The sequence below is a fragment of the Convolutriloba macropyga genome, chromosome 9 (genome assembly GCF_964194025.1).
Source record: "Convolutriloba macropyga chromosome 9, txConMacr16.3, whole genome shotgun sequence".
NCBI lineage: Eukaryota > Metazoa > Xenacoelomorpha > Acoela > Convolutidae > Convolutriloba > Convolutriloba macropyga.
Window position 1 is genome coordinate 63651779 of NC_134476.1, and position 12012 is coordinate 63663790.

The 12012-nt window shown below is 39.9% G+C and overlaps 8 non-coding genes across 8 annotated transcripts; all 8 read left to right on the forward strand.

Moving 5' to 3' along the window:
* Positions 1–35: 35 nt before the first annotated feature.
* On the forward strand, positions 36–154 carry LOC142347063 (5S ribosomal RNA). The gene has a single exon (XR_012760088.1). It is a non-coding gene; the product is annotated as a 5S ribosomal RNA (ribosomal RNA).
* Positions 155–1305: 1151 nt separating this feature from the next.
* On the forward strand, positions 1306–1424 carry LOC142346609 (5S ribosomal RNA). Its single transcript, XR_012759659.1, has one exon. It is a non-coding gene; the product is annotated as a 5S ribosomal RNA (ribosomal RNA).
* A 1150-nt stretch (positions 1425–2574) lies between these two features.
* On the forward strand, positions 2575–2693 carry LOC142346495 (5S ribosomal RNA). The gene has a single exon (XR_012759553.1). It is a non-coding gene; the product is annotated as a 5S ribosomal RNA (ribosomal RNA).
* Positions 2694–3830: 1137 nt separating this feature from the next.
* On the forward strand, positions 3831–3949 carry LOC142346610 (5S ribosomal RNA). The gene has a single exon (XR_012759660.1). It is a non-coding gene; the product is annotated as a 5S ribosomal RNA (ribosomal RNA).
* Positions 3950–5085: 1136 nt separating this feature from the next.
* LOC142346611 (5S ribosomal RNA) lies at positions 5086–5204 on the forward strand. The gene has a single exon (XR_012759661.1). It is a non-coding gene; the product is annotated as a 5S ribosomal RNA (ribosomal RNA).
* Positions 5205–6341: 1137 nt separating this feature from the next.
* LOC142347202 (5S ribosomal RNA) lies at positions 6342–6460 on the forward strand. The gene has a single exon (XR_012760217.1). It is a non-coding gene; the product is annotated as a 5S ribosomal RNA (ribosomal RNA).
* A 1138-nt stretch (positions 6461–7598) lies between these two features.
* Positions 7599–7717, forward strand: LOC142347203 (5S ribosomal RNA). Its single transcript, XR_012760218.1, has one exon. It is a non-coding gene; the product is annotated as a 5S ribosomal RNA (ribosomal RNA).
* Positions 7718–8854: 1137 nt separating this feature from the next.
* LOC142346980 (5S ribosomal RNA) lies at positions 8855–8973 on the forward strand. The gene has a single exon (XR_012760011.1). It is a non-coding gene; the product is annotated as a 5S ribosomal RNA (ribosomal RNA).
* Positions 8974–12012: the final 3039 nt, after the last annotated feature.

Here is a 12012-nt window from a genome sequence, read left to right on the forward strand (position 1 = left end):
CTTTTGTATATAAATTCGCCCCCACTTACGCAAATGCCTACGACCATACCATGTTGAATGCACCGGTTCTCGTCCGATCACCGAAGTTAAGCAACATTGGGCCTAGTTAGTACTTGGATGGGTGACCGCTTGGGAACACCAGGTGTTGTAGGCTTTTTCTTTTGAGTATTCAAACCTCATAGAATACTTTTATTCGATATTTACACATTTTAGAGCCTCAAAAAGCCTCGGTGATCGAAAAAGTTAAGCCTCATCGAGCGCGGATACTTTTTTGGAAATTGGTAAAAACTTGTCCAAAATGGTTCGCTGTGCCAGATTTTTTTTATTTTATCCCCAACTATGACTCAAGTGGAGCATGCCCACAAAAAATGAGCCAATTCGGACTAAAATTGACGATTTGGTGGCCAAAACAAAGTTCGGTGATCGAAAAAGTTAAGCCTCATCGAGCGCGGACTTTTTTTTTGGAAATTGGTGAAAACTTGTCCAAAATGGTTCGCTGTGCCAGATTTTTTTATTTTATCCCCAATTATGGCTCAAGTGGAGAATGCCTACAAAAAATGAGCCATTTTGGACTAAAATTGACGATTTGGTGGCCAAAACTATGTTCGGTGATCGAAAAAGTTAAGCCTCATCGAGCGCGGATACTTTTTGTAAATGACAATTTCAGCAATAACCATTGCTCCAAACACACCCCATATACTTGTAAAGGCCATTCTAATAGTTCCCCTGCTTGCGTTTACTGTATATTTGGTATTTGGAACTGTCTCGGAAACATCAATACTAATTGTAAAATTTCCCTTTATTAAACTAACTTTTAAGTTAGTGCAAATCGCTCAGTTCCATTCTTTAGGCTGCACCTTTAGGCTGCACTCCGCTAACGCAGAGTGCATTCAAATAAAACTTATCAAATAGAGTTGATACTTACCTATTTAATAAGTTTATCACAACAATTAGGCTAAAAGCAATTGAGCTATGATTTTCCCAAGTACCGGCCTAATCCCACTGAAGTCATGCCTCCGGTTCAATGTCCGGTTGAACAGGTTCCTCGGACCCAATTCATCTCTCCCTTGTTTTGGGGCCGTTCCACTGTATTGTGGAAGGTTGGAAGCAAAAAGTTTGTGCGTTGGTCATAATACACTGTATGGCTACGAATTGCATAAATTATAACACAAACGTGGCTAAAATTGCATGTATTAAGTGACTCCTTTGCAAACCGCAAGGCGGCGAGTTAAAGTGATCCTGTATATGAATATAAGACTACCATACAATACTGTTGTATATAAATTCGCCCCCACTTACGCAAATGCCTACGACCATACCATGTTGAATGCACCGGTTCTCGTCCGATCACCGAAGTTAAGCAACATTGGGCCTGGTTAGTACTTGGATGGGTGACCGCTTGGGAACACCAGGTGTTGTAGGCTTTTTCTTTTGAGTATTCAAACCTCATAGAATACTTTTATTCGATATTTACACATTTTAGAGCCTCAAAAAGCCTCGGTGATCGAAAAAGTTAAGCCTCATCGAGCGCGGATACTTTTTTGGAAATTGGTAAAAACTTGTCCAAAATGGTTCGCTGGGCCAGATTTTTTTTATTTTATCCCCAACTATGACCCAAGTGGAGCATGCCCACAAAAAATGAGCCAATTCGGACTAAAATTGACGATTTGGTGGCCAAAACAAAGTTCGGTGATCGAAAAAGTTAAGCCTCATCGAGCGCGGACTTTTTTTTGGAAATTGGTGAAAACTTGTCCAAAATGGTTCGCTGTGCCAGATTTTTTTATTTTATCCCCAATTATGGCTCAAGTGGAGCATGCCTACAAAAAATGAGCCATTTTGGACTAAAATTGACGATTTGGTGGCCAAAACTAAGTTCGGTGATCGAAAAAGTTAAGCCTCATCGAGCGCGGATACTTTTTGTAAATGACAATTTCAGCAATAACCATTGCTCCAAACACACCCCATATACTTGTAAAGGCCATTCTAATAGTTCCCCTGCTTGCGTTTACTGTATATTTGGTATTTGGAACTGTCTCGGAAACATCAATACTAATTGTAAAATTTCCCTTTATTAAACTAACTTTTAAGTTAGTGCAAATCGCTCAGTTCCATTCTTTAGGCTGCACCTTTAGGCTGCACTCCGCTAACGCAGAGTGCATTCAAATAAAACTTATCAAATAGAGTTGATACTTACCTATTTAATAAGTTTATCACAACAATTAGGCTAAAAGCAATTGAGCTATGATTTTCCCAAGTACCGGCCTAAACCCACTGAAGTCATGCCTCCGGTTCAATGTCCGGTTGAACAGGTTCCTCGGACCCAATTCATCTCTCCCTTGTTTTGGGGCCGTTCCACTGTATTGTGGAAGGTTGGAAGCAAAAAGTTTGTGCGTTGGTCATAATACACTGTATGGCTACGAATTGCATAAATTATAACACAAACGTGGCTAAAATTGCATGTATTAAGTGACTATTTTGCAAACCGCAAGGCGGCGAGTTAAAGTGATCCTGTATATGAATATAAGACTACAATACAATACTGTTGTATATAAGTTCGCCCCCACTTACGCAAATGCCTACGACCATACCATGTTGAATGCACCGGTTCTCGTCCGATCACCGAAGTTAAGCAACATTGGGCCTGGTTAGTACTTGGATGGGTGACCGCTTGGGAAAACCAGGTGTTGTAGGCTTTTTCTTTCGAGTATTCAAACCTCATAGAATGCTTTTATTTGATATTTACACATTTTAGAGCCTCAAAAAGCCTCGGTGATCGAAAAAGTTAAGCCTCATCGAGCGCGGATACTTTTTGGGAAATTGGTAAAAACTTGTTCAAAATGGTTCGCTGTGCCAGATTTTTTTTATTTTATCCCCAACTATGACTCAAGTGGAGCATGCCCACAAAAAATGAGCCAATTCGGACTAAAATTGACGATTTGGTGGCCAAAACAAAGTTCGGTGATCGAAAAAGTTAAGCCTCATCGAGCGCGGATACTTTTTTGGAAATTGGTGAAAACTTGTCCAAAATGGTTCGCTGTGCCAGATTTTTTTATTTTATCCCCAATTATGGCTCAAGTGGAGCATGCCTACAAAAAATGAGCCATTTCGGACTAAAATTGACGATTTGGTGGCCAAAACTAAGTTCGGTGATCGAAAAAGTTAAGCCTCATCGGGCGCGGATACTTTTTGTAAATGACAATTTCAGCAATAACCATTGCTCCAAGCACACCCCATATACTTGTAAAGGCCATTCTAATAGTTCCCCTGCTTGCGTTTACTGTATATTTGGTATTTGGAACTGTCTCGGAAACATCAATACTAATTGTAAAATTTCCCTTTATTAAACTAACTTTTACGTTAGTGCAAATCGCTGAGTTCCATTCTTTAGGCTGCACTACGCTAACGCAGAGTGCATTCAAATAAAACTTATCAAATAGAGTTGATACTTACCTGTTTAATAAGTTTATCACAACAATTAGGCTAAAAGCAATTGAGCTATGATTTTTCCAAGTACCGGCCTAAACCCACTGAAGTCATGCCTCCGGTTCGATGTCCGGTTGAACAGGTTCCTCGGACCCAATTCATCTCTCCCTTGTTTTCGGGCCGTTCCACTGTATTGTGGAAGGTTGGAAGCAAAAAGTTTGTGCGTTGGTCATAATACACTGTATGGCTACGAATTGCATAAATTATAACACAAACGTGGCTAAAATTGCATGTATTAAGTGACTATTTTGCAAACCGCAAGGCGGCGAGTTAAAGTGATCCTGTATATGAATATAAGACTACAATACAATACTGTTGTATATAAATTCGCCCCCACTTACGCAAATGCCTACGACCATACCATGTTGAATGCACCGGTTCTCGTCCGATCACCGAAGTTAAGCAACATTGGGCCTGGTTAGTACTTGGATGGGTGACCGCTTGGGAACACCAGGTGTTGTAGGCTTTTTCTTTTGAGTATTCAAACCTCATAGAATACTTTTATTCGATATTTACACATTTTAGAGCCTCAAAAAGCCTCGGTGATCGAAAAAGTTAAGCCTCATCGAGCGCGGATACTTTTTTGGAAATTGGTAAAAACTTGTCCAAAATGGTTCGCTGTGCCAGATTTTTTTTATTTTATCCCCAACTATGATTCAAGTGGAGCATGCCCACAAAAAATGAGCCAATTCGGACTAAAATTGACGACTTGGTGGCCAAAACAAAATTCGGTGATCGAAAAAGTTAGGCCTCATCGAGCGCGGATACTTTTTTGGAAATTGGTGAAAACTTGTCCAAAATGGTTCGCTGTGCCAGATTTTTTTATTTTATCCCCAACTATGGCTCAAGTGGAGCATGCTTACAAAAAATGAGCCATTTCGGACTAAAATTGACGATTTGGTGGCCAAAACTATGTTCGGTGATCGAAAAAGTTAAGCCTCATCGAGCGCGGATACTTTTTGTAAATGACAATTTCAGCAATAACCATTGCTCCAAGCACACCCCATATACTTGTAAAGGCCATTCTAAAAGTTCCCCTGCTTGCGTTTACTGTATATTTGGTATTTGGAACTGTCTCGGAAACATCAATACTAATTGTAAAATTTCCCTTTATTAAACTAACTTTTAAGTTGTGCAAATCGCTGAGTTCCATTCTTTAGGCTGCACTCCGCTAACGCAGAGTGCATTCAAATAAAACTTATCAAATAGAGTTGATACTTACCTATTTAATAAGTTTATCACAACAATTAGGCTAAAAGCAATTGAGCTATGATTTTCCCAAGTACCGGCCTAAACCCACTGAAGTCATGCCTCCGGTTCAATGTCCGGTTGAACAGGTTCCTCGGACCCAATTCATCTCTCCCTTGTTTTGGGGCCGTTCCACTGTATTGTGGAAGGTTGGAAGCAAAAAGTTTGTGCGTTGGTCATAATACACTGTATGGCTACGAATTGCATAAATTATAACACAAACGTGGCTAAAATTGCATGTATTAAGTGACTATTTTGCAAACCGCAAGGCGGCGAGTTAAAGTGATCCTGTATATGAATACAAGACTACAATACAATACTGTTGTATATAAATTCGCCCCCACTTACGCAAATGCCTACGACCATACCATGTTGAATGCACCGGTTCTCGTCCGATCACCGAAGTTAAGCAACATTGGGCCTGGTTAGTACTTGGATGGGTGACCGCTTGGGAACACCAGGTGTTGTAGGCTTTTTCTTTTGAGTATTCAAACCTCATAGAATACTTTTATTCGATATTTACACATTTTAGAGCCTCAAAAAGCCTCGGTGATCGAAAAAGTTAAGCCTCATCGAGCGCGGATACTTTTTTGGAAATTGGTAAAAACTTGTCCAAAATGGTTCGCTGTGCCAGATTTTTTTTATTTTATCCCCAACTATGGCTCAAGTGGAGCATGCCCACAAAAAATGAGCCAATTCGGACTAAAATTGACGATTTGGTGGCCAAAACAAAGTTCGGTGAGCGAAAAAGTTAGGCCTCATCGAGCGCGGGTACTTTTTTGGAAATTGGTGAAAACTTGTCCAAAATGGTTCGCTGTGCCAGATTTTTTTATTTTATCCCCAATTATGGCTCAAGTGGAGCATGCTTACAAAAAATGAGCCATTTCGGACTAAAATTGACGATTTGGTGGCCAAAACTATGTTCGGTGATCGAAAAAGTTAAGCCTCATCGAGCGCGGATACTTTTTGTAAATGACAATTTCAGCAATAACCATTGCTCCAAGCACACCCCATATACTTGTAAAGGCCATTCTAATAGTTCCCCTGCTTGCGTTTACTGTATATTTGGTATTTGGAACTGTCTCGGAAACATCAATACTAATTGTAAAATTTCCCTTTATTAAACTAACTTTTATGTTAGTGCAAATCGCTCAGTTCCATTCTTTAGGCTGCACTCCGCTAACGCAGAGTGCATTCAAATAAAACTTATCAATTAGAGTTGATACTTACCTATTTAATAAGTTTATCACAACAATTAGGCTAAAAGCAATTGAGCTATGATTTTCCCAAGTACCGGCCTAAACCCACTGAAGTCATGCCTCCGGTTCAATGTCCGGTTGAACAGGTTCCTCGGACCCAATTCATCTCTCCCTTGTTTTGGGGCCGTTCCACTGTATTGTGGGAGGTTGGAAGCAAAAAGTTTGTGCGTTGGTCATAATACACTGTATGGCTACGAATTGCATAAATTATAACACAAACGTGGCTAAAATTGCATGTATTAAGTGACTATTTTGCAAACCGCAAGGCGGCGAGTTAAAGTGATCCTGTATATGAATATAAGACTACAATACAATACTGTTGTATATAAATTCGCCCCCACTTACGCAAATTCCTACGACCATACCATGTTGAATGCACCGGTTCTCGTCCGATCACCGAAGTTAAGCAACATTGGGCCTGGTTAGTACTTGGATGGGTGACCGCTTGGGAACACCAGGTGTTTTAGGCTTTTTCTTTTGAGTATTCAAACCTCATAGAATACTTTTATTCGATATTTTCACATTTTAGAGCCTCAAAAAGCCTCGGTGATCGAAAAAGTTAAGCCTCATCGAGCGCGGATACTTTTTTGGAAATTGTTAAAAACTTGTCCAAAATGGCTCGCTGTGCCAGATTTTTTTTATTTTATCCCCAACTATGACTCAAGTGGAGCATGCCCACAAAAAATGAGCCAATTCGGACTAAAATTGACGATTTGGTGGCCAAAACAAAGTTCGGTGATCGAAAAAGCTAAGCCTCATCGAGCGCGGATACTTTTTTGGAAATTGGTGAAAACTTGTCCAAAATGGTTCGCTGTGCCAGATTTTTTTATTTTTGTCCCCAACTATGGCTCAGGTGGAGCATGCTTACAAAAAATGAGCCATTTCGGACTAAAATTGACGATTTGGTGGCCAAAACTAAGTTCGGTGATCGAAAAAGTTAAGCCTCATCGAGCGCGGATACTTTTTGTAAATGACAATTTCAGCAATAACCATTGCTCCAAGCACACCCCATATACTTGTAAAGGCCATTCTAAAAGTTCCCCTGCTTGCGTTTACTGTATATTTGGTATTTGGAACTGTCTCGGAAACATCAATACTAATTGTAAAATTTCCCTTTATTAAACTAACTTTTATGTTAGTGCAAATCGCTCAGTTCCATTCTTTAGGCTGCACTCCGCTAACGCAGAGTGCATTCAAATAAAACTTATCAATTAGAGTTGATACTTACCTATTTAATAAGTTTATCACAACAATTAGGCTAAAAGCAATTGAGCTATGATTTTCCCAAGTACCGGCCTAAACCCACTGAAGTCATGCCTCCGGTTCAATGTCCGGTTGAACAGGTTCCTCGGACCCAATTCATCTCTCCCTTGTTTTGGGGCCGTTCCACTGTATTGTGGGAGGTTGGAAGCAAAAAGTTTGTGCGTTGGTCATAATACACTGTATGGCTACGAATTGCATAAATTATAACACAAACGTGGCTAAAATTGCATGTATTAAGTGACTATTTTGCAAACCGCAAGGCGGCGAGTTAAAGTGATCCTGTATATGAATATAAGACTACAATACAATACTGTTGTATATAAATTCGCCCCCACTTACGCAAATTCCTACGACCATACCATGTTGAATGCACCGGTTCTCGTCCGATCACCGAAGTTAAGCAACATTGGGCCTGGTTAGTACTTGGATGGGTGACCGCTTGGGAACACCAGGTGTTTTAGGCTTTTTCTTTTGAGTATTCAAACCTCATAGGATACTTTTATTCGATATTTTCACATTTTAGAGCCTCAAAAAGCCTCGGTGATCGAAAAAGTTAAGCCTCATCGAGCGCGGATACTTTTTTGGAAATTGTTAAAAACTTGTCCAAAATGGCTCGCTGTGCCAGATTTTTTTTATTTTATCCCCAACTATGACTCAAGTGGAGCATGCCCACAAAAAATGAGCCAATTCGGACTAAAATTGACGATTTGGTGGCCAAAACAAAGTTCGGTGATCGAAAAAGCTAAGCCTCATCGAGCGCGGATACTTTTTTGGAAATTGGTGAAAACTTGTCCAAAATGGTTCGCTGTGCCAGATTTTTTTATTTTATCCCCAACTATGGCTCAAGTGGAGCATGCTTACAAAAAATGAGCCATTTCGGACTAAAATTGACGATTTGGTGGCCAAAACTATGTTCGGTGATCGAAAAAGTTAAGCCTCATCGAGCGCGGATACTTTTTGTAAATGACAATTTCAGCAATAACCATTGCTCCAAGCACACCCCATATACTTGTAAAGGCCATTCTAAAAGTTCCCCTGCTTGCGTTTACTGTATATTTGGTATTTGGAACTGTCTCGGAAACATCAATACTAATTGTAAAATTTCCCTTTATTAAACTAACTTTTAAGTTAGTGCAAATCGCTGAGTTCCATTCTTTAGGCTGCACTCCGCTAACGCAGAGTGCATTCAAATAAAACTTATCAAATAGAGTTGATACTTACCTATTTAATAAGTTTATCACAACAATTAGGCTAAAAGCAATTGAGCTATGATTTTCCCAAGTACCGGCCTAAACCCACTGAAGTCATGCCTCCGGTTCAATGTCCGGTTGAACAGGTTCCTCGGACCCAATTCATCTCTCCCTTGTTTTGGGGCCGTTCCACTGTATTGTGGAAGGTTGGAAGCAAAAAGTTTGTGCGTTAGTCATAATACACTGTATGGCTACGAATTGCATAAATTATAACACAAACGTCGCTAAAATTGCATGTATTAAGTGACTATTTTGCAAACCGCAAGGCGGCGAGTTAAAGTGATCCTGTATATGAATATAAGACTACAATACAATACTGTTGTATATAAATTCGCCCCCACTTACGCAAATTCCTACGACCATACCATGTTGAATGCACCGGTTCTCGTCCGATCACCGAAGTTAAGCAACATTGGGCCTGGTTAGTACTTGGATGGGTGACCGCTTGGGAACACCAGGTGTTGTAGGCTTTTTCTTTTGAGTATTCAAACCTCATAGAATACTTTTATTCGATATTTACACATTTTAGAGCCTCAAAAAGCCTCGGTGATCGAAAAAGTTAAGCCTCATCGAGCGCGGATACTTTTTTGGAAATTGGTAAAAACTTGTCCAAAATGGTTCGCTGTGCCAAATTTTTTTTATTTTATCCCCAACTATGACTCAAGTGGAGCATGCCCACAAAAAATGAGCCAATTCGGAGTAAAATTGACGATTTGGTGGCCAAAACAAAGTTCGGTGATCGAAAAAGTTAAGCCTCATCGAGCGCGGATACTTTTTTGGAAATTGGTGAAATCTTGTCCAAAATGGTTCGCTGTGCCAGATTTTTTTATTTTATCCCCAACTATGGCTCAAGTGGAGCATGCGTACAAAAAATGAGCCATTTCGGACTAAAATTGACGATTTGGTGGCCAAAACTAAGTTCGGTGATCGAAAAAGTTAAGCCTGATCGAGCGCGGATACTTTTTTGAAAATCGGTAAAAACGTGTCCAAAATAGTTCGCTTTACCCAATTTTTTTGTTTTATTCCCAACTATGACTCAAGTGGAGCATGCCCACAAAAAATGAGCCAATTCGGACTAAAATTGACGATTTGGTGGCCAAAACAAAGTTCGGTGATCGAAAAAGTTAAGCCTCATCGAGCGCGGATACTTTTTTGGAAATTGGTAAAAACTTGTCCAAAATGGTTCGCTGTGCCAGATTTTTTTTATTTTATCCCCAACCATGACTGAAGTGGAGCATGCCCACAAAAAATGAGCCAATTCGGACTAAAATTGACGATTTGGTGGCCAAAACAAAGTTCGGTGATCGAAAAAGTTAAGCCTCATCGAGCGCGGATACTTTTTTGGAAATTGGTGAAAACTTGTCCAAAATGGTTCGCTGTGCCAGATTTTTTTATTTTATCCCCAACTATGGCTCAAGTGGAGCATGCTTACAAAAAATGAGCCATTTCGGACTAAAATTGACGATTTGGTGGCCAAAACTAAGTTCGGTGATCGAAAAAGTTAAGCCTGATCGAGCGCGGATACTTTTTTGAAAATCGGTAAAAACGTGTCCAAAATAGTTCGCTTTGCCCAATTTTTTTGTTTTATTCCCAACTATGACTCAAGTGGAGCATGCCCACAAAAAATGAGCCAATTCGGACTAAAATTGACGATTTGGTGGCCAAAACAAAGTTCGGTGATCGAAAAAGTTAAGCCTCATCGAGCGCGGATACTTTTTTGGAAATTGGTAAAAACTTGTCCAAAATGGTTCGCTGTGCCAGATTTTTTTTATTTTATCCCCAACCATGACTCAAGTGGAGCATGCCCACAAAAAATGAGCCAATTCGGACTAAAATTGACGATTTGGTGGCCAAAACAAAGTTCGGTGATCGAAAAAGTTAAGCCTCATCGAGCGCGGATACTTTTTTGGAAATTGGTGAAAACTTGTCCAAAATGGTTCGCTGTGCCAGATTTTTTTATTTTATCCCCAACTATGGCTCAAGTGGAGCATGCTTACAAAAAATGAGCCATTTCGGACTAAAATTGACGATTTGGTGGCCAAAACTAAGTTCGGTGATCGAAAAAGTTAAGCCTGATCGAGCGCGGATACTTTTTTGAAAATCGGTAAAAACGTGTCCAAAATAGTTCGCTTTGCCCAATTTTTTTGTTTTATTCCCAACTATGACTCAAGTGGAGCATGCCCACAAAAAATGAGCCAATTCGGACTAAAATTGACGATTTGGTGGCCAAAACAAAGTTCGGTGATCGAAAAAGTTAAGCCTCATCGAGCGCGGATACTTTTTTGGAAATTGGTAAAAACTTGTCCAAAATGGTTCGCTGTGCCAGATTTTTTTTATTTTATCCCCAACTATGACTCAAGTGGAGCATGCCCACAAAAAATGAGCCAATTCGGAGTAAAATTGACGATTTGGTGGCCAAAACAAAGTTCGGTGATCGAAAAAGTTAAGCCTCATCGAGCGCGGATACTTTTTTGGAAATTGGTGAAAACTTGTCCAAAATGGTTCGCTGTGCCAGATTTTTTTATTTTATCCCCAACTATGGCTCAAGTGGAGCATGCTTACAAAAAATGAGCCATTTCGGACTAAAATTGACGATTTGGTGGCCAAAACTAAGTTCGGTGATCGAAAAAGTTAAGCCTGATCGAGCGCGGATACTTTTTTGAAAATCGGTAAAAACGTGTCCAAAATAGTTCGCTTTGCCCAATTTTTTTGTTTTATTCCCAACTGTGACTCAAGTGGAGCATGCCCACAAAAAATGAGCCAATTCGGACTAAAATTGACGATTTGGTGGCCAAAACAAAGTTCGGTGATCGAAAAAGTTAACCCTCATCGAGCGCGGATACTTTTTTGGAAATTGGTAAAAACTTGTCCAAAATGGTTCGCTGTGCCAGATTTTTTTTATTTTATCCCCAACTATGACTCAAGTGGAGCATGCCCACAAAAAATGAGCCAATTCGGACTAAAATTGACGATTTGGTGGCCAAAACAAAGTTCGGTGATCGAAAAAGTTAAGCCTCATCGAGCGCGGATACTTTTTTGGAAATTGGTGAAAACTTGTCCAAAATGGTTCGCTGTGCCAGATTTTTTTATTTTATCCCCAACTATGGCTCAAGTGGAGCATGCTTACAAAAAATGAGCCATTTCGGACTAAAATTGACGATTTGGTGGCCAAAACTAAGTTCGGTGATCGAAAAAGTTAAGCCTGATCGAGCGCGGATACTTTTTTGAAAATCGGTAAAAACGTGTCCAAAATAGTTCGCTTTGCCCAATTTTTTTGTTTTATTCCCAACTGTGACTCAAGTGGAGCATGCCCACAAAAAATGAGCCAATTCGGACTAAAATTGACGATTTGGTGGCCAAAACAAAGTTCGGTGATCGAAAAAGTTAAGCCTCATCGAGCGCGGATACTTTTTTGGAAATTGGTAAAAACTTGTCCAAAATGGTTCGCTGTGCCAGATTTTTTTTATTTTATCCCCAACTATGACTCAAGTGGAGCATGCCCACAAAAA